This window comes from Mesoplodon mirus, assembly GCF_964341445.2.
Source record: "Mesoplodon mirus genome assembly, chromosome: 9".
Taxonomy (NCBI): domain Eukaryota; kingdom Metazoa; phylum Chordata; class Mammalia; order Artiodactyla; family Ziphiidae; genus Mesoplodon; species Mesoplodon mirus.
In genome coordinates, this window is record NC_138985.1 from 47,550,731 (window position 1) to 47,573,393 (window position 22,663).

At 35.2% G+C, this 22,663-nt stretch overlaps 1 protein-coding gene across 1 annotated transcript in view; it reads left to right on the forward strand.

The window, feature by feature from the left end:
- The window catches only part of DGKB (diacylglycerol kinase beta), a gene marked incomplete at its 3' end in the record, with an annotated part of 923,203 nt that overhangs the window by 25,068 nt on the left and 875,472 nt on the right, over positions 1 to 22,663 (forward strand). Inside the window, exon 2 of the mRNA XM_082632047.1 lies at positions 18,393 to 18,475. The remainder of the gene's footprint in view (positions 1 to 18,392; positions 18,476 to 22,663) is intronic.

Here is a 22,663-nt window from a genome sequence, read left to right on the forward strand (position 1 = left end):
ACAGAAAGGTATCTAAGAAAAGTGTCTTAGCAAAGGGTACATCCACTTTATTATAGTAAATTACTTAATTTTACTGCTGCTCACATCACTGTTGTTATGTAACTAAATGAACTCATTGAAGATATTTAAAATCTGGGTCAGTTAACTTATTTCTCCAATTCAGTAGGACTAAGATAATATGTTTTTTTTAAAGCAGAATGGCCATATTCAACCTTGTCCCATTATTGTTCACCTGTGGAAGCAGACAGTAAGGCAGAGAACATAGGAGCAGATGCTGGGATGTGGTGATGGGAATGTGTGGGAGTTCTTTTTTGATTGTTTCAGTTTTCTCTGTAGGATACAAAATAATTATCTTAGATTGAGGCTGGTTGGGGGGGAAGAATTGGGGATTAAGAAATTATGGCATATTTGTTTTTGGAAGTATAGTATAATTGCATGGAAGCATGAAGGGCCAGTGTATTTGAGGTTAATGGTCTTATATTAAAAGTGGAATCAGTCAAGATGTCATGTGTCTCCCTCCAGCCACATTAAGCTGCAAGTGTTCCAGGGTTAATAAATTGGATGAGATAAGCCAGGCAAATTTGACAAAGTCAGAGAGGTGCAAGGAAGTGTTTATAATGACTGACCTTAGAATTTAAGCTGGGTAAGGAAGGGAGAGAGAGATCAAGAAAGTGAATGGTAGTGAAATGATGGTAAATTTTAACATTGTAGAAATTAGAAATATCAAATTAGAGGAAATTATTTTGTCTATATGAGTCAGAATACCCATTCTTGATGTAATTATTAAAATTACCTCACTTGACAGAATTATAGTTTATAAGACAAGGTGAGCACATCTCAATGCCAGGCATTATTTATTATAAATCAATTTAAAATATGTATGTATTATTTACATATTGGCAAGTAGCACTATTCCTCATTTATCTTAAGTTTAGTAGCCATCTCAAACCCATTTACCGATTATGTTCATATATTTTAATCATTTGCCATTATGTTTTCCATTTTTTATTTCATTTGTCAACATTTCTAAGGTTTCAAATATGGCAACATTTATACTATTATACATGTATACAGCATATTAATTAAAACTTTCCAGTTCTAAAATTATGTACATATATTACCCATTATTTATGTGTAATCAAAACATCTCTATAGTTAGAGATATCGATACAAGTCAGGAGTACAAAGGCTCATTCAAGGGGATATTTTCCATTTGTAAGGTGTAGTATACCTAAATGTAAATCTATGTTTGTATGTATGTATGTATCTATCTATCTATCTCCATATCTATATTTCACCCTTGTATATTGGATGCCCAAGGTTCTTTCACTTATTCATTTACCTTAGAGCAAGTGGAAAGAATCACTCTAGTGACATTCACATCAATCAACTTTCTACTCATATGCAGTTCCTATAAAGGTTAAAGGAGGAAAATCAATAGCTTAACTCAGTGTTTTCCAATGTTGGATATGTGACAGAATCACTTGGTAAGCTTTTAAAAATTACACCTGGGCTCTGTCTTAGACCAAATCAAAATATTTGGAAGAGGTATAAGCTAGAGTTTTCCACTTATACAAATCAAATAAGACTTTAATAGGCTGCTCATCGGTTTCAGTTGTAGGGATACCATGATCCCATAGCCAATACCAAGATCTCTGTGGATCAGACTATTCTGATTAATGTTTTGACTCTGTGTCTAACCAAATAAATTTGTTCACCTTGTGCTTGACAATAAGTGCTACCACCTGGCTTCTGAAACCCCCCCAGGATCTTAATGGTATTTAGAGATTCCTGTTTGATTGTAGCAACTTTCCTCTATAAAAAATGGCTTACAAAGGAGAGGCACAGTAGAGCACTTTAAAGATGGAGGTGAGGGGCTCCCTTCATTATTTTTCTCACAGCCTTGGTTAAGAGAATGTCTTTTAGACTCTAGGGAGTGTAGTTAAGGGATGAGTTTGGTAAGAAGGTCTTCTATGGTAAATTCACTTTACCATTCCAGTCACACTAAGCCTTTGGTTAACTGCCTTTACATTATAGTAAGAAAGATATGGCAGTTCAGTTTTATTTGATAGAGATTATCTTTGGTCCATATTTTAGTCAACCAGCCAAACACATACCATTCTCAACTCTTCAAACTACTACATTGGATCTAGAATATCAGCATGTCAATGAGTTTTACCTAACCAAACATTACATTTCTTCTACCCTAGTCCCACACATATTCCTAGGTTTCCATTGATATAAATGGTAAAATCATGCAATCTTTTTTGTGTGTGTGGCAGTATCTCATCAATCAAACGTTGTATCTCATATTCTATAGCCTACTGAGACTGGAGTTTGATTATAAACTCTGGAAGCAAGAAGAGAGGGTTAGTGGTAGCTCTAGAGAAGATCAGCACCCTTGGCAAGGCAACTACTTCCAGGATAGCCATTACAGGTTCTTTAGGTCAGGAAAAACTGAACTCTTCTGCAGGGTTAGAAGGGCTGCTTCTACTGGCCAAGCGGCCATGGTAGAATTTGTGGCTTCACGTTCCTTAGCTTCAGTGGAATTTGTCCGTAAGTCTCTGTCCCAGTTTTCAAGGTCTTATTACTTCCCAAACCATGATGGTAACTTTAACAAAAGAAACTTTGAGAGGTTGAGAATTGAATTTGTGTTGTAATTCAGTGATCTATAAAATAGGACTTAGAGTTTGGTTTTCAGAAATCTTTTTTTTTTTTTTGCGGTACGCGGGCCTCTCACTGTTGTGGCCTCTCCTGTTGCGGAGCACAGGCTCCAGACACGCAGGCTCAGAGGCCATGGCTCACAGGCCTAGCTGCTCCGTGGTATGTGGGATCTTCCTGGACCAGGGCACGAACCCGTGTCCCCTGCATCAGCAGGCGGACCCTCAACCACTGCGCCACCAGGGAAGCCCTCAGAAATCTTGATGACTGAAGGAAATAAAAAGAGTCACAAAATTGAAGGTCTCTTGTATGGTCCTTGTGCTGAAAACTTAAATCCCTGAGCTCATTATTTTCCTTACCCACATTTTCCAGCACAAGTAGAAGGAGGCAAACAACCCCATTGTTCTCCTCATTTTTACTAACATGTTCTACAGCAGCAAATACTTTGTCACCCAGAGTTGTGACTTTAGACATTTAATTAAAAGTTCTAAAGGTGAAATTTGTATAACTTTTGTAACTGCAGCCATGGATTTTTACTATCCCCTTTTTCAGCAGGGTTATTACTGACTTTAAATTTAATCACATCAGAGAACCAAAGATATAACCCAGGACCAATTCAGAGAAACCATCTTTAAGATTCTGTGCCTTTGGAATCATACTTGGTACATTCATTCAGAAAGGTAGAATGAATGTAAATATAGTCGTAGATAGATAAGCTTTGGAGATATATATTATAATTTTTTTAACTAAGGAATTTGTTATAGATATTTGGCCTTATACTGGGGCATGCTGTTAGGAAGTAACATATAAATATGTATGGATGTAAAATAAAAATGATGAATCTATAAAATTTCTATCAGAAAGCACTGGAGATGCTTGGGTAATAGCAATAAAAGGAGAACAAAATTTCATCCCCGAACTTTCATCCTCTAGTCATTCAACAAAACACTAATCTAGTGAAGGGCAGCAGAATTTGCCAGAATACCCCAAAATATGCTTCTTTGGCATAAGAATTATCTTGAGCTGATTATTTTTAAAAAGCAGGAGGCATGAGAGAAGTTCTGAAAAACAGTAACAGTTACTCTTTCATAAGAGACATTTATAAGGGACATCTCCATTTGTAAAGGTGTCTCCTTCTATGTACCAGGAAGAGAAGGATGACAAACTCTTCAGAAACTTATCGTTCGAGAAGACATGGACTTAAATCTGCATGGCAGCATACCCCTGTTTACTGTGCTTTGCTTGAGAATCTCCCATAACTGCCCACCCACAACATCTTCTCTTGTCTTTAGTTGACGATGGTATTTAAGGTGGTGGCTTGAGCCATTTCAGAGAGTTACTCAGTTCTCCTAGGTCTCTCCCATGTGTCCAGGAGCTATACATGTTATTAAACTTCTGTTTATTTTTCTCCTGTTCATGTGTCTTTAGTTACAGGGGGTGTCTCAGCCAAGAATTTAGAAGGGTAGAAGGAAAATGATTTTTCCTCCCCTACACTAGCTACTGCTGTGGGGAAATCTTGCAGATGTAACTGAAATTCCATAAACTTTGCAAGGTTATGGAGGACCAGTTAAATAGTGAGCAAATGAAGCTCTTTATAGTCTGTAGAAGTCTGTTGAAATATTATTAGGTGTCCTGGGTTACTGATGGCAGAGTGGGGCTGGGGAATAGAATAAGAATTTTAAGATATGCATCAAGATATTTTACTTTATCACAATTTCTAAACATAATGATACAATTGTCAGGATTCCAGAATATTTAATTAGCAAGTAGTCAAAACCTGAAGTAAATTTTTGTACATCAAGTAGGGTGAGCAATAGAGAAATTCTAAGCAACTTTAGGATTATAAAATGATGATCTAAAATATTATGTTTCCCAGGTATATTTTCAAAACGTTGTAAAATTTGGTTGAATCGACTTTGAAGTTATAGCTAAATGTATCTTGAATTTTATAGCTAGAATTTTTAAAAACTCAAATATTATATTGTAAAATATTAAATTTTCCTTTAATAAAACTGAATTACTAAATCCATAATTTTTACATTACTCTAATGTAGCAAAATTTACAAGATCCAGTACTCCCCAAACCAACTGCCATCTTTACACTGAAAAATAAACTATGAAAATTGGATCCATAAACAATTTTTGGATGGAACAGCTAAGTGATGGAAAGCCTACTGAAGACATTGAAAGTAGAAAATATAGGAACAAAAATAGGGTATAAAGAAATTATATAGAGAACATAAAAACACATGGGAAAAATATGATTTTGTATAAAAGGAATAAAAAGTGAGGAAATCTAATTAAAAGTTGATTCCTAAATTGCTGGACATTTATCACCATAGCAATTTTCATGGATATGAAACAGACTGTTTCACTTCTGGCTTAAATAGAAGTTCAAGAATGTGGATGACAGTTCCTATTTAATCATTTGGTATTTTTGTTAATTGTATTTGTCTTTGATTTGATGAATGTGTTTGAATGTCAGTACACATTTGTACATCATCCTTAGCCTTAAGGAGACAAAGCTCTTTTACAGTGGCCTTCTCAGGAAAGTTAATTGGTTTAATTTAGAGAATGCAGCTGTAAGGAAATTTCTGAGATATCTGTATCAATAAGTTATTAAGCCAAGAACAGGTCTAGATCAAATTGTGAAGTGTAAGAAATGTCCTCGGTTCCTCATTTCCCTACTCTGGTGATAATTCCTCACTGGGGCAGAGACCACGTGTTCACCAAACAGCCTCTATCAAAATATGCCCTGAGGAAATTTCTGGGACATGTTTGTCTTAGATGGAGACAGAATCATATATAAAATGTGACTCATAATATACACATAAATAAAGAGTAGCAGAAACCAGCATGACTTCATAATTTAGAGTATCTCTTATGAAATATGTTTTTACATAAGACCTTAACCTTCATCAAGCAAAATGAAAGATTCTTCATTATTGAGAATTCAAACATTATCCAACAGAATTGGGTGGTTCTGTTTGTTTAGTTTGTGGTTTTGGATTTTAGAAAAGCTGTACCACTATTCCCTGAAATTTTGTCATACAAATAAAGAATTATTCCACATATGGGTTTTTTTTAAAATAGATCTTTATTGGCATATAAATGCTTCACAATACTGTGTTAGTTTCTGTTGTACAACAAAGTGAATCAGCCACATGCAAACATACATCCCCATATCCCCTCCCTCTTGAGTCTCCTTCCCACCCTCCCTATCCCACCCCTCTAGGTCATTGCAAAGCACAGAGCTGATCTCCCTGTGCCATGCTGCTGCTTCCCACTAACTGTTTTACATTTGGTAGTGTATATATGCCGATGCTACTCTCACTTCATCTCAGCTTCCCCCTCCCCGCCCTGTGTCCTCAAGTCCATTCTCTATGTCTGCGTCTTTATTCCTGCCCTGCCACTAGTGCATCAGTACCTTTTTTTTTTTTTTTTTTAGATTCCACATATGTGCATTAGCGTACAGTATTTGTTTTTCTCTTTCTAACTTACTTCACTCTGTATGACAGACTCTCGGTCCATCCACCTCACTACAAATAACTCAATTTCATTTCTTTTTATAGCTGAGTAATATTCCGTTGTATATATGTGTCACATCTTCTTTATCCATTCATCTGTCGATGGACACTTAGGTTGCTTCCATGTCCTGGCTATTGTAAATAGTGCTGCAGTGAACATTGTGGTACATGTCTCTTTTTGAATTATGTTTTTCTCAGGGTATATGCCCAGTAGTGGGATTGCTGGGTCGTATGGTAGTTCTATTTTTAGTTTTTTAAGGAACCTCCACACTGTTCCCCATAGTGGCTGTATCAATTTACATTCCCACCAACAGTGCAAGAGGGTTCCCTTTTCACCACACCCTCTCCAGAATTTATGGTTTGTAGATTTTTTGATGATGGCCATTCTGAGCGGTGTGAGGTGATACCTCATCTTAGTTTTGATTTGCATTTCTCTAATAATTAGTGATGTTGAACATTTTTTCATGTGCCTCTTGGCTATCTGTATGTCTTCTTCAGTGAAATGTCTATTTAATCTTCTGCACATTTTTTATTTTTTTTTCTGCACATTTTTTAATTGGATTGTTTGTTTTCTTGACATTGAGCTCCAGGAGCTGTTTGTATATTTTGGAGATTAATCCTTTGTCTGTTGTTTCATTTGCAAATATTTTCTCCCATTCTAAGTGTTGTCTTCTCGTTTTGTTTATGGTTTCCTATGCTGTGCAAAAGCTTTTTTTTATTATTAATTTATTTATTATTTTTGGCTGTGTTGGGTCTTCGTTTCTGTGCGAGGGCTTTCTCTAGTTGCAGCAAGCGGGGGCCACTCTTCATCGCAGTGTGCAGGCCTCTCACTATTGCAGGCTCTCTTGTTGCCGAGCACAGGATCCAGATGCACAGGCTCAGTAGTTGTGGCTCCCACTACTGGACATATACCCTGAGAAAACCATAATTCAAAAAGAGTCATGTACCAAAATGTTCATTGCAGCTCTATTTACAATAGCTAGGACATGGAAGCAATGTAAGTGTCCATAGAACGATGAATGGATAAAGAAGATGTGGCACATATATACAATGGAATATTACTCAGCCATAAAAAGGAACGAAACTGAGTTATTTGTAGTGAGGTGGATGGACCTAGAGACTGTCATACAGAGTGAATAAGTCAGAAAGAGAAAAACAAATACCTTATGCTAACACATATATATGGAATGTAAAAAAAAAAAAATGGTCAGAAGAACCTAGGGCCAAGAGAGGAGTAAAGATGCAGACCTACTAGAGAATGGACTTGAGGATACGAGGAGGGGGAAGGGTAAGCTGGGACAAAGTGAGACAGTGGCATGGACATATATACACTACCAAATGTAAAACAGATAGCTAGTGGAAAACAGCCGCATAGCCCAGGGAGATCAGCTCGGTGCTTTGTGACCACCTAAAGGGGTGGGATAGGGAGGGTGGGAGGGAGGGAGATGCGAGAGGGAAGAGATATGGGGACATATGTATATGTATAACTGATTCACTTTGTTATAAAGCAGAAACTAACACACCATTGTAAAGCAAGTATACTCCAATAAAGATGTTAAAAAAATAATAATAAAATTAAAAAAAATAAAATACCTAAAGCAGAGGTATGTTTGCAGGTATGGCTTCAATGTGATCAAGTAACCTCAGAATCCTTTTTGGAAAGAAATAGGTTATTTATAATTTTTAAGAAACAGAATAATCATGTTTAACAAGATTACATCTCCAAAAATGTAGTTTTTAGGCCTAGGAAATATTGATGTCCAGCCCTTGTTTTAAGATAAAATTTTATTCTCCCCCCTGCTCCAAATTCTTAAAGCCAATTATTTAAATTCAATGAATATTCAAGAGATATTTCTAGCATATAGGACTTAAAAGAATGTAGGTACTTTTTTTTTTGGCTGCATTGAGTCTTTGTTGCTGTGCGCGGGCTTTCTCTAGTTGTGGTGAGCAGGGGCTACTCTTCGTTGTGGTGCTCGGGCTTCTCATTGAAGTGACTTCTCTTGTTGTGGAGCACGGGCCCTCAGTGCATGGGCTTCAGTAGTTGTGCTGCATGGGCTTCAGTTGTTGTGGCTCGCAGGCTCTAGAGTGCAGGCTCAGTAGTTGTGGCACGTGGGCTTAGTTGCTCCACGGCATGTGGGATCTTCCCCGACCAGGGATCAAACCCCTGTCGCCTGCATTGGCAGGGGGATTCTTAACCACTGCATCACCAGGGAAGCCCTGGATGTACTTTTTTTTAAAGTAAAAAGTAATTTCACAGCTATCAAAAGATTAGAAATCCTAGATAAATTGAAGTTAATACCAAAAGTAATAAGCTTTTCTGCTTGTATGTCCAGTGTGTTTAAATTGATTCAGGTAGTATGTTAAGACTCCTCTTTACAGCAATCTAAATCAAGAAACTTTCCACCTTGATGAACCTATCTTTACAAATGGCCTCAGGTTTTCAATCTCCCACTCCAGACCTTTCTAATAATACATGCTAATAATGTGCAATACTGTTATATCATATTCTAGATATATAATGTCATGTTGTGTTCATTCACATGAGACATGAACCCTTGTTTTGATTAGATATTCATCAACTACTTTAATGTGTACTTTTAAATGAAATCAGTAATCTACTTGGAAGAGAGATAAATTTATGTCATGATTTATCAGTAGTAAAATGATACCTTGACTACAGAACAATTGCATCCTGATACTGACATGATGAAAATTGCCACTAACAGCAGAAAAACAAGATTATAGTATTATTAGAAAAAAAAAAGTCAATGTTACCCAAAATGCCAAGAGAAAAGGCAAGAAATTATTCCACTACTCTGAGTCATACACTGATAATACCTGAAGTATTTACATCAGCTTTCCAGTAATAAGCAAAGTTGCTAATCCATGACTTTCAATAAAATACACAATTAAAAAACATGCAGGGTTTAATTTATTTGGCCTAAAGTACAATAACATTTTTGGCCTTCTTTTTATGGTGGAGCTAGTTTAAGTAGATAGCTCATTTAGGCTGAAAAGTTAATAGAAAAAGTAGAACATACTAGGTGTCTTAAGAGAATAACAAAGTTCTCTGAGGATCCTAAGGAAATTACATAATTGCAATTACATAATTGGAATAGGAATTGAAAAGTTTTTGTTCTTGTTTTCAGCATGAGTTTAAGAGTCGTGTGTCTTACTGGTAATGTTTTGACCAGTAAAGTTGGTGGAATGAGAGCATTGCAACCTAAAGAAACAGTGAAGAATGCCACAGATTTAAGAGGGGGGTCAGATCAGAAAAGAGGAGGAAGTTAGACTCGAAGATTTTGTGTGTGTGTGTGTGTGTTTGTGTGTGTGTTCATGTGTGCATGCAATGGAAATTCAAATAGTAATGTGTATTGAAGCAAATAGGAGGAAAGCAGGAGAAAAACACTGATAGGTAAGTCTTAGTTTGAGAAAGTAAATGAATTTCCCCCTCTGTCTTTGGAAGATCAACTCCAAAATAATGTAGAGGTGCACTAGACAAGGAGAAAATAGAGAACAAATAAATTGGGAGCTGATGCATATTAGTGGCTTCAGAAGGAATTGGGATTGGATGTGTAAGTCACTGAGAATGTTACATCTGTAGGTTTTTGTAATAATTTGATGTAGTTTGTTGGAGACAATAAGATCAAGGATAACAAGAAGTCTTTACAAAAAGAATGCTGAAAAAAATAGCATTCATTTCCCATCCATGTATGTTTCAGCTATGCCTAAGGCACTGTGCAAGGACTAGAGATATGAGATATACATAATGTATAGTCTCTCCACTATGAAGCACAATGTTTACTTAGGAAGATGGACAGTTAACTACAAGACAGTGACATGAATGAGAGAGGTATGAACGAGGTGCTTTGGAAACACAGAAGCACACATGTATACTGGGGGAACATGGAGAGCTCCCCAGAGGAAAAGATAGCAGGTTTTCTTCAGGTGAAGATGAGATTGTGGCTGGATGGAATTTTATGTCAAGCAGTGCTTGCACTTCTGAAACACCTGGAATATAGTTTCTTTAATAGATGGATTATGTGAGATGAGTCAGGTGAGACACATAATGATCAAACCGTCAAAACTTGTATATTCAAGAGGTGGGTTTTGCTATTGATATATTTTAAGTTGGGGAGAGACATCAGTTTTCATTAAAAAAATTACTTTCAAAGAGTGATAAGTTTGAAAACAGGAAGGCTGATAGGAATGTGTCATATCAGCCAAAGGTCAGCAGCTAGAGATTGGATTAAGACAGAGGAAGTGTGAATAGAGAGGTAGGAATAGATTCAAAATGATGATTATGATAATGATGAAGGTGCTGATGATACTGATGCCGATGAGGATGGTGATGCTGTTTCTGCTGCTCTTGCTGATGACGATTACAGATAACACTTTAAGTACTTATTAATTGATCTGTTTGGTGGCAAATTTATTACATAAATCATATCACATCATCCTATGACAGCCATATAAGGTTAGACCTATTTTTATCTTCACTTGAAAAAAAAGAGGAAATTAATCTTTACAAAGTTTGAGTAACTTGTTCAAGATTTTAGAAACACTAAAAATTAGGCTGGCTTTTTAACCAGGCAACCTAAAGCCGCTGCTTTAGGGTCACTTTATTATTTCATGTCTCAGCAAATACTTAGGAGTTAAAATGATCAACTGGATGGTAGGGGATAAGTTGAATTAGGGAAGAATCTAGGATTTCTCCCAATATTGTAACTTAGGTAAATAGGATAATGATAGTCCCATTTATTGAGGCAGAATGTTGGTAAAAATACCAGATTTGCTCAACTATTATTAGTTTGGGGAAGAACTGTCTAGTAAGATCTAAGCTGAAAATAAATTTGGATTTTTCTGTCTAGAGAGATGACCAAATCACACATTTTCTAAAGAGAGACTGTAGGGTGAAGAAAAATATTTTGCAGATGTGCATAATAGGACCAGGAACTGACCATTACTGTATTGACAATATATTTTTTGGGTTTTCCTAGTCTTCCTTTTTTTCAGTGACACGAGATTTTTTTCTTATTCTATTGGTAATTTAATTTATTTTAAAAATGATCTGAAGGAATTTAACTCAACATTGCTTTATGAGTAGTTTTACTAGTAACTGCAGCGTTAAGAACGAAATTGTTATCCAAATCCCTGAGACCTATATGTCTTCAAAGAACACATATTTGAAGAATAACTTCCCCAGTATAATGACGATAATGCCTTCTCATCCTGCAGTTCCACCTGAAATAAAAGATCCCTGCCCCTTCTCATCTAATTTCGATGCTCATCCCTGCTTTTGTACTGAAATGCTGTAATAAGGGTGCCATCTTTAATTTTTACATCTTTACTAGCTTTCATGTGTGAGGAGGTGGACTGATAATTATAACTATTGCTTCTTTCATGAGCATCAATTTTCATGTTAAAAAAGAAAAAAAAGTGAGAACATCCCTTGAAAAATACCTCAAGTACATGTAATTTTTTCCTTGTAACAAATTTATACATTAAGATGATTTTTATTATTAAAATTTTTGGTGATCAATCTGTAAAAGAAGAAAGCCAGTGCTTTATCAGGTAATATTTCCATCATGCTAAAAACCTAAAGAGACTGATAATTAAGATTCAAAACTTGCACAGGAAAACCAATAATTCTGAAGTTTTACTTGAATGGCTTCTTGCATTATCAGGAACACCTTTTTGGCAGTGTAGCTAAAGGATTGTGCATCCCTGCAAGCTTGATAATGACATTCTGTCACCATGGAGCACATAGGGTGAACCGCCTGGGGGGAAAGATAATGTCTTATCCTAAATGGACAGCTAATGAGATACTTAAAAGTACAGCCAGTGAAATGTGTTACTGGAACAAGGTCTATACAAATTTGCTTGAGTCCTCCGGTTCATTGATTTGTTTATGGAGGTGTCTTAGATTAATATATCCTTTACTGCTGTTGCCGAGTATAGATTGAAGACATATTGAACACATCTTATTTGGTGAGAGTTCCCAGAGGGAGTATCAGAATTAGCAGCCTCCATCAATAATGTCTGAGGGTATCCTGCTTGAGTTTCAAAAAAAAATTAATTGTATAGTAATTGCTTCACTGATGTTTTTATGTTGCAGCCAGTTCTGAATGTCAGTAATTTACCCTGAAGAAAAAAACAAAACCACATGTCCTTAACATGGTCATGACTGTCTCATTTATGTGTAATTTAGCTGTGTCTAAACAAAGTAAATGAAGAATTAAGCAATTAAGGAGGGAATTTGTTTTCCACCAGCCAGACTGGATTACCACATTGATTCTCCACTTCCGTTTCCTATGAGTATAAGTGAAAACACAAATTAAAAGTGAAGCACATATTATACAATTTGTAATCTTGCATTTGAGAAGAAAGCTGATTAAGATAGAGTAGGCAATGATATTAACACTCCTAGAGGAGAATAAGTACAGCTCAACATACGTACGTGTACTTTAAATGAGGAACTGTGAGAAAAACTGGTATTTTCAATAAAATTTTTCACCTAAGTATTTGGATGTAGATTTACCAGAATCTCACAAAAACATTGAAAAATCGAGTTAACTACAGAGCCTGTGAAACGAGTCTAAAATGAAAAAATACAAAAATCAGTAGGAACGCAACAAACACATTTAAATATACTACAATGCTCATATCCCTAACTAGTTAGTAAAAGAGAACATTTACTGTATACACCGCATCATATATATTTCAGTGTAGTAGGAAATTATTAATGACAGAACAGATGAAAATTTCAGTGACTCAGGTTTTCTTCAGCATATCACCTTATAATTTAACTATCACAGTGATACACCTATGGCCAGGTGGCTAAAAATTGTATTGATTTGCAGTTTATAGCTGGAAATTACAGAATATAATAATATAAACATTTAGAATTATTTAGAGATTATAATTTACTACAGATTTAATTAATGTACATTGATGACGAAAATTGTACACTTAGTTACACTTACTAAAAGTACGACTGTGTACACACCTATCATTCTGTATCTCGTTTCACCTTTGGGATTTCTGTGTTCCTCTTACTGTTCAGTTTACTTTACAAAATGTTTGCACCAATTCACACTCTCATTTTTATCATGCAGGACACAGTGGATTATGCTGACTTAAAAAAAATGCCAAAATCTCAGATTAAAACTAGGTTTATTTCTCATTCATGATGCACTTCTTTGGTGGGTTACTGAGGCTTTTCCTCTAGCTCTCCTCACTACAGGCCCAGGCTAGTAGGGAAGTGGCCAGCATCTAACCCATGCTTTGATAAATCACAGCCCACAGGCCACATACAACATGCTGTCTGTTTTTGTAAATACATTTTTATTGAGATTCAGCCATACCCATCTATTTACATATTCTTTCTGGCTAATTTTAACTAAAACAGCACAGTAAAATACTTGCATCAGAGATCCTAAAGCCTGCCAAGCCTAAAATATTTGCTATGTGACCCTTTTCGGAAAGTTTATTGACCCCAATCTGGTACATTTCTTTGGCTGACTGTGGTAAATGGAAAGAAATTGGGTCTGGTGAGCCGTTCTCTGGCTCTTAAAGTTTAATTCCTAAATTGATTGAATTTCATCACATTTTATCTTTTAAGCACGGGATCATATGTTCTATTTACCTTGACTTATTCTCAGTTTAGCAATATCTGCCTATTAATTTTATACTGTAAGGACAGCTAAACTGAGGATAAAAAAGTTGGATCATGTTATTTTTCCCCTGGAATATTTCAGTCTTTAGTCTATTGTCTCATGATATTGGATACTGATGAGAAGTCTTAGACTACTCTGATTTTCTCTCTCCCACTCCCCACAACTTCTCTTCCTCTTACTTTTGTGTGCAGTGACCTGAAAAATTATTTTCTTATCTTGAAAATAACAGCCTTTTAACCAGGGTGTGTCTTCTCAGTGTGTAAAGTTTCCTCAATAATCCAGTCAGTTTTTTTTAACACCACATGCCTTTTCAGTATACTTATTTAATTCTTCCTTTATTGGAAGAAAATGTTATTCTGTCATAGTCTTTAATAATTTTTTTTCTATTCCATGTGTTGGGTGGTCTACCAAAGAGAGACAAATTATCCTGATACTGGATAATCTTTGTCCTCCTTACCCACTATATTCTTTCTAGTTATCTTAATTAGTTCTTTTTTCACTATTTGGCATTCACTGTAATTTTTAAGTCCTTTCTCTGTGCCATTTTATTTCAGCCATTTTTATTCACTTTCTTGTCTCAGGCTCATTGCTTTTGTGGTATTGTTGGCTTGGTTCATGATTTTGTTCCTGTAAGTCTAAAATCTTCCTATTCATTTAATTTGGCACTTTAATCATCTCATGTTTAATATCGCATTTCATTAAAAGTATGCTGTCTTTAAATTCTTCTGTGGAAACAACCATAACATTAGTAGGGTTATTTTTGTGTGTCTGGGTTTTGTTTAATCTCAAAATTGACTATTTCAATCACTTTGTGGTCTTTAGTTTACTTTCTTAGAGTGTTGTGCGTAGATGTCATTCTGCCTCTTTTCTCCTTTCACTCATTTCTAACTCGAACAATTTTATTAATGTTTTGTTTTCCTGATATGGTATGGTTAAATTCTTCTTAACTCTCTTTACTACATTATCTAAGACTTGTTTATATCTAACATTTTATTTGAGAGATATAAATTGTATGTTCTCTTTGGTGTTCCAAGAGCCTGAGCATGGGCCAGTATTTGTGTAGGGGAAGGTGGGAGTGGGTTAGGGTCAAAAGTGCTAAGTTAGAACTATGTATTCAGTTTGGGAACTGGCAGTTTGTCAGGAGTTCTATTACAGGGCTTACACCACCTGGTTGGAATATGTTCTATCCTTTTTTGAGATATTTTTGAGCTTTGAATTTTTCCCCAGTGCATTTGGATCCTTTTGCTTCTGGAAAACACACAACCCAGATATCCTCGTCAATTAATTTTGTTCATATTTGAGTTAGGAAATTCCAGGATCAGCCAGTCTTACTCTGCCACATTAGTTAGGATGTTAAACACTATTACAAATGTCTTAATTTTGTCAATTTTAGAAATGCCTCAAATTATTTTTTGGAGGAAAGCAATATATAAATAATAAATGATAGAAATGTTAGCTCTGTATAGCTGGTTCTCTCGTATAAAACCTCTATCAGTAGTTTGAGTGTGGCTTCACATTATGCCAACAAACTATTTTGAATGAAATTTAAACAAAGCCCCTTAAACAGATTTCTAACATAACTTTTTTTCTTTTATAATCCATTACATTGCTTGATATGAAAGTGGCAAGAGTATTAGCTGGCAAGGTGATACATAATTACTATTGAGAGTACAAAATGGAATCAAATAGACTTGGGTTCAAACTTGGTTGTTTCTGACCAATGGAATGACTTTGGGTGAATCACTTTACCTCTCTGATCTCTAGTTTCCTCTCACATTATCCATATCATTGGTTTGTTGTGACTTCAACTGTAGGTGAAGTACCTGGTATAGTCTGTCATAGAATATCCTCAATGAATAGTAGTTATTACTGTTAGTTAATAATTTACAGTTTTATTCAATTTAATAAAAGCATAAAGTGACAACTATACTGTGGCTTTGCCATAAATGTAAAAACACATAGATTTATATAAATGTTGTAGCTACATCTTGCCTCAGTAAGATATGAAGAATAATTTTTGAAAAATTTGAAGACCTGGAAAACAAGTGTGTAAAAACTTTTCTATATGTTTTCTTAGTATAGTAGAACTGAAATAGCTCAAATAAATCTCATCTATATTAGAGGGTAAACGATTCTTTAATTATTTCATTTTCATTTATTTTAAAATAACTTGATTCTCATTTATTGTGAGTCTTTCTCATTTGGAATAGTAATTTCAGTTAAAAATCTCATAACAATTTTATATACATTTTAATTATTTAGAAAACAAAGTCAGAAAGAGAAAGACAAATACCGTATGCTAACACATATATACGGAATTAAAAAAAAAATGTCATGAAGAACCTAGGGGTAAAACGGGAATAAAGACACAGACCTACTTGAGAATGGACTTGAGGATATGGGGAGGGGGAAGGGTAAGCTGTGACAAAGCGAAAGAGAGGCATGGACATATATACACTACCAAACGTAAGGTAGATAGATAGTGGGAAGCAGCCGCAGAGCACAGGGAGATCAGCTCGGTGCTTTGTGACCGCCTGGAGGGGTGGGATGGTGAGGGTGGGAGGGAGGGAGATGCATGAGGGAAGGGATGTGGGAACAGATGTATATGTATGACTGATTCACTTTGTTATAAAGCAGAAACTAATAAAAAAAAATAAAGAAATTTTTGCCTGTCAAAAAAAAAAAAAAAGAAAACTGAAATGTTAACAAAATGTCTTTTGGAGTCACATGTTTTCCAGCTTTTCTTCTTTGGTAGTCAGTTCTCTGATATCTTCTTTGGTGAGAGAAACCTCCACTTGCAACTTATGAATGAACAAGTGAAGTACATGAATTGATAAATGTAAATTAAATTAACTGAGTTTATTGACTGTTGATCTTTTCAAAACCCTCAACGTCTACCAAAGAAAATAATTTATAAAAAGCCCCACATGTTTGGATAGAGCAGTCTTCTGCCAAAACAAAACAGTTATGGTTAATAATGTTACATTTTTCTTAGTGCATTTTTTAGTTTCCTACAGTATAATCAGAGAAAAGACAGTTTTTCGTATACTGGTTATGGGTGATTCATGTTTTCTTCCTTAGATTTATTTGTTACTTCTATATTTTAAAAAATCAATAGAAAATATTTTAAAAATCAAAAGCAAATTTAACTTAAAACTTTTTATGGGAAAAGTACGCTTAAAAATCAGAACATTTGATTTACAGAAACCTTTGATTTTACAGAGAAAAAGCATTTTATAAACAAACCCCACCTAATTGCGTTATTTCAGTGTTCATAAGAATTATGTTTATTTATTCATTTATTGTTTTATTTTGAAATTTTACCTTTTTTTAGATATTGACTTTCCACTTGTATATACATCAACAAATCCACTTGAATTCTTACAATGTACACCCAGTGATCTGCTAAATCAAATTCAGAAGGACAACCGCTATGAAATTTTGGTAGATTTTGTTGAACTTTAATTGCCTTTTTAGTATGGCTATGGACCTCTAGGCCTGTGACCTTTAATCTGTTGTGTAAAACAAGAATACTACTTTACCTTGATGTTTACAATTTCCTGCAAATTTTTTCCTGAGAATAACTTATTTCTGCCTAATAATGCAATCATAAGGCTTTGTTCATTAAAAGTGTTATTCATCATTTTATTGAGGAACTTATTTTCAGGATTTTAATAAATCATTGTTTCCATATAGAAAAATTTTATAGGCAGTTCTTAATCCATAAGTGCAGATTTTTCAAGGTGCATAACTTAAATCCATAGGTACAGATTTCACAAAGCAAGACAACCTGTCTTTAACCCTCTGAGAAATGCTTCCAAGTGATAATAGTCCACAGTTTGGTATTATTCTGCCAATGTGTATCACTTGTCTTGAAGCACTAGGTTCTACTAAGGATGTGCTACCCGTGGCAGGTTGACCTTTCACAGGGCAGTTGAGCTTCTTTAAAAATGCAATCACTATATATTAAGCAGTATAAATAGAGATAATGCATACCTGCTGATCTAGAGTGTCTTCACATTTTTTCATTACCTCTGTCTTTGTCTTTTTCCCCACTTTCAGAAACTGTAACATATTAAATGCATTCCGTGATGGAGAGGTTAGAAGCAGCGTTCTCATAGCAATTACCCATTGACTTTAGACTTTGACACTAAGGATAGAACTGAGCCCAACTTATGGGACTAAGTACAACCTTTCATATTACATATGTTCAATAAAACATAACCCAAAATACAAAATGAACAAAATAAACCCAAAATACATCATCAGAAAATGAACATATAGTAATCCATTTTTTAGATCCAAGAGCCATTGCCCTTTGAAGGATCAAGTAATCACTGTTTTTCCCATTCTTTGTCTCCCTCATAGGACAATTATGGTGTTGTACTTGGAAAAACCAGAACCTTTTCTAAAATGGCTTATGGCATTTAATAATATAAATCTCCATTTTCAGTGCTTGCATAAATCTAATGATTTTTTTCTCTTGAGCAAAGAGACTTTAATGCCTTCCTGGTGTGTTTTGCAGAGCACTGGATCAACATCACACATGGAATATATTTGTAAAGAGACAGACAGAATTATGTCATACCCAGAAGGGATAATAATCAGGTAACAAGCCTGCATTTGCTGCATTAATCATATTTTTGTGACTAAGAGAATTAAGAATAGAGTTGGTTATTATACTCAGGTTGACCTTGTTCTCAGTCTCCAGTTTTAGTGTGGCAAATCTGTTGCCCTGTGTCACTGATAAAGTAAGGCTAATAATGCTTAATACCTCCTCATTGGCTTAGGGCTTTGCTTTGGAAAGTAAAATTTCACATTTCATATGTTACTTGAAAATTTTTATGCTATTCAGGTGCTAATGGCTCTCCTGACAAAGAAAACTAAGGTGTACTCTCTTATGATGATTTGAAGAAGATTTTAAGTGAATAATTGCATTAATATTTTAAGTCAATTGCGCTTCATATTTAAATCATAGGATTTAGTGTTATTAGCATTAAGAAAACTTAAAATGTAAATCTTAGGGGTATTAGGATTGAGGGAAATGATAAAATGGAATTTTAAGGAGAAATCTCATTTTAGGTAAGATAACGTTACACCTGGTAAAAGATAATTTAGTAAATATTTTTGGGTACAATTTAGCATTCAATTGCAAATGAGAGTGACTGGAAATGTCATGGTTTATTAATAAGCTTTTGGGATAAATTTGGTGGAATAAATGTATAAAATAGGGTGGTTGCAATACTCGTCAACAAACTATCAGTTGAACTAGAGTTATAAGCACTGCACTAATAAGATATTAATCATATTTGTTAATCTAAAGTCATACAGTAGTGATGCTCATAATTGATAAAACTCAAAAGCGTTTGAAAAGCCATGGATGAAGAGTCTTCCTATTAAGAGATGGTCAGTTTCCTAAATGATGCCTCATTGCAAAGCAGTTGCACATGTCTGTCAATGTCAGCTTGCATAGAAAGAAGAATACAGAATGGGGTAGAACCTGTGTAGACTTTATAGCCATTTCTCATTTTTCTTGTTAACAGAACTCTAATTCTGCTCAGGCACTGGACAGCCATATACTAAAGAGAAGGTCATATATTTCAGAATGTACATACCAGGGGCTAATTTTGTTCAGCTAAGCCTATGATTATAATTCAGTTTTCATGCTGATGGCTCAAACATGTGGTTCACTTCTGGCTCAATAGAGATGAGGAAAAATCTGCAAGGAGGATTCTGGAAAAGACTTGTTATTCTCACTGCTAGCAAGGAAAAGTAGAGGCAAAATAAAAGTCTTCTCTCTGATGGATTCTTTTGTGACACCTGAAATTTTGGCACTTATTTTGGGAACATGAGTTGAGCCAGCATAAAAGAATTGGTCAACATACCTGTAGGCAGAGAAAAAGCATAGAAAGACTGACTCATTATCATTTTATGTATCCACTAAATAAGCCAATCATTCTGCCTCTGATCTTTTTATATGCAATATGAAATTTCTGTACTGCCAAGTTAGCTTGGTTTGGTTCTTCTCTAACTTCCATATAGTTGATGCTCAGTATTCAATATATTGAAGCAGTTATTTGTGTTAGACATTCTTTCTGAGTGGATTTGAAAGCATTGAAAGTTTATATCAATGGCATGGGTATGTAAATTAGGGTTGCATTCATCCAAGTTTATAGGACAACTTTTAGGTAATATTATTCAAGTTTAGAGCAGAGAGGACCTAAGATAACATTTCCTGAATTTTCTTTCCATCTCATCATTTTACAATGAATACAGTGAACTCCAGAAATGTTAATTGGCTTACCAAAGATAGCCTGGCTTTCTGTATTTTTTGTTTTGTTTTGTTTTTTTTTGTTTGTGGTATGTGGGCCTCTCACTGTTGTGGCCTCTCCCATTGCAAAGCACAGGCTCCGGACGCGCAGGCTCAGCAGCCATGGTTCACGGGCCCAGCCGCTCCGCGGCATGTGGGATCTTCCCAGACCGGGGCACGAACCCGTGTCCCCTGCATCAGCAGGCGGACTCTCAACCACTGCGCCACCAGGGAAGCCCTGACTTTCTGTATTTAGAACTTTATTTAGATCTGTGTTTAAATACTTGTCTTTATTCCTGGTTCAATTTTCTTTACATTATACTATGCTTTTTCTTGAAGCTTAGGAACTAAATCAAATGTCTGATTTTAATTATTGTCTCAAAACCTTATAATGTAGTTGAGTCTTCTTTAAAAATCTTGGTGGTGTTTATGAATTTTCCATATTAACCAACAGACTGGGCTTAACTATTGGTGTTGGCTAGTCACTGTCCATGGTGCTATCGTAGTGGAAAGAAGAAAAGAACTTCCTAATAATGACTTGATTCTTACTTTTTGATACTAGAAAGTCATATTCCTATGGTATCATTTATATTAAATTTATATGCTAATTATTGCCCATTTTAAAAATAACTTATTCACTGTATTTGTCTTGAAATTAAGATTTTTAAATTGTCTTTATTATATTGGTAAGAGTTTAGATGAATTTCTTCTTAGATTCTATATGGTCTGTAGTAGAATAGTTTAAAATTATAACAGGATAATATAGTAATTACGTGATTGAGTTTTACTTAGAAGTGTTCAGCAATGGTTTAGAAGTGGTGATTTAATATATTTTCTTTAATTTTTTTCACATGTATATTGACATCTCATGCTGCCATAAATCAATTATTCATATTAAGTTTAAGGAAAGCTACATACTTTCCTCAAAGTATTGTGATTTCCTTACCGAGGCCAATGAGACATATATGATCTAGCCTCCCTAGCCTCTTTCATGTCCTACTAAGCTCCTCCTTTTTTACTTGTTCCAGCAACAATTGCCTTCTTGCTGTTCCTGAAATATACCAGCATGCTCCAGTTTACAGTCTTAACTCTAAATTGTTCCCCCTCATAGACGGCTCTTTTCTTCAAGTATGCGTGGACTCACTCACCTCCTTCCTTCTGGTATTAGTTAAAATGTCACTTTCTCTGAATAGATGGCAAAAAACAGAGAATTAAAATTGATTAAAAATATTGACAACATTGTTATGTCATATGATAAAAGGCCCAATAAACTGTTTTCATTAACCCCCTAAATTGTTTTCATGTCACTGATAATAGATGCACCATAAGTGCTTCTTTGACCCTAATAGCACAGAACAGCTCTCTTTGTAGTTATTTATTCAGCTCAAGTACGAAGAATTTCATGTATAGTTTTTCATTTATACAACTCGATCTGAGAACCCACTTTAGAGATAAAGAAGAGGACAAGGTAACTTTCCTAAAGCCACTTGGCTTGTAAGTAATATAACTGGGAGTACACATGTTTTTAAATAATAGAGATTTTTTAATTTCTAAAAAGCATAATATTTATTTTAAAAATTTATAAAAGTTATAATTGAACTTTCCTTCTCTTCAGCAAACTTCATGCTTTTTTTTTTTTTTTGGTAAGAGCATTTTAGTGCTTTTCAAAGATGGGTTACATTATTTTGCTTCAAAATGTTTTCTCTTTTTTTCTTAAACTATTTTCAAGATAGGAGAATCTTTATCCAGTCATATGCAAAATTTAATAAAGCATAACTTTACAAAAAATGTAGAATTTTGGGATTTCCCTGGTGGTCCAGTGGTACAGTATCTGCCTTACAATGCAGGGGTTGTGGGTTCGATCACTGGTCAGGGAACTAAGCCCACGTGCCACAACTGCTGAGCTCGCGCGCCTCAGCTAGAGAGCCCATGTGCTGCAAACTACAGAGCCAATGCGCTCTAGAATCCGCGCACCACAACTAGAGAAGAGAAAACCCGCACACCACAAGTAGAGAGAAGCCGGTGCACAGCAACAAAGAGCCCACGCCGCAACAAAAGAGATCCCTCATGCCTCAACGAAGATCCCCTGTGTCGCAGCTAAGACCCTACACAACCAAAAAATAAATAAAAATAAATAATAAATCTTTTGAAAAAATGTAGAATTTTTTGTCATCCAGATCTTTAAAAATCTATAGAATTTAAGCCAGCATTGTTGAGTCCCATAAACATTGAAGTTCTCACCTTGACCCTGGACTCCAGCTCAGTTTCAGATATGGCTCTATTTTTTGTAAAGGATATGAGCAAGACAGTGATTCAAAAGAGAATACACTGCAAGAATCTCTAACAATCCTAAAAGAGGCATTAAGTAAACCATGAAGATCATGTCTGAGTATGACCCCAGTGGATCCAAGAAAAGATTCATGGTAACATGGGAAATTTTGAGTATCTCTGTTTCACATGAGCAAAGTTGTAACAGCCCAAATAAT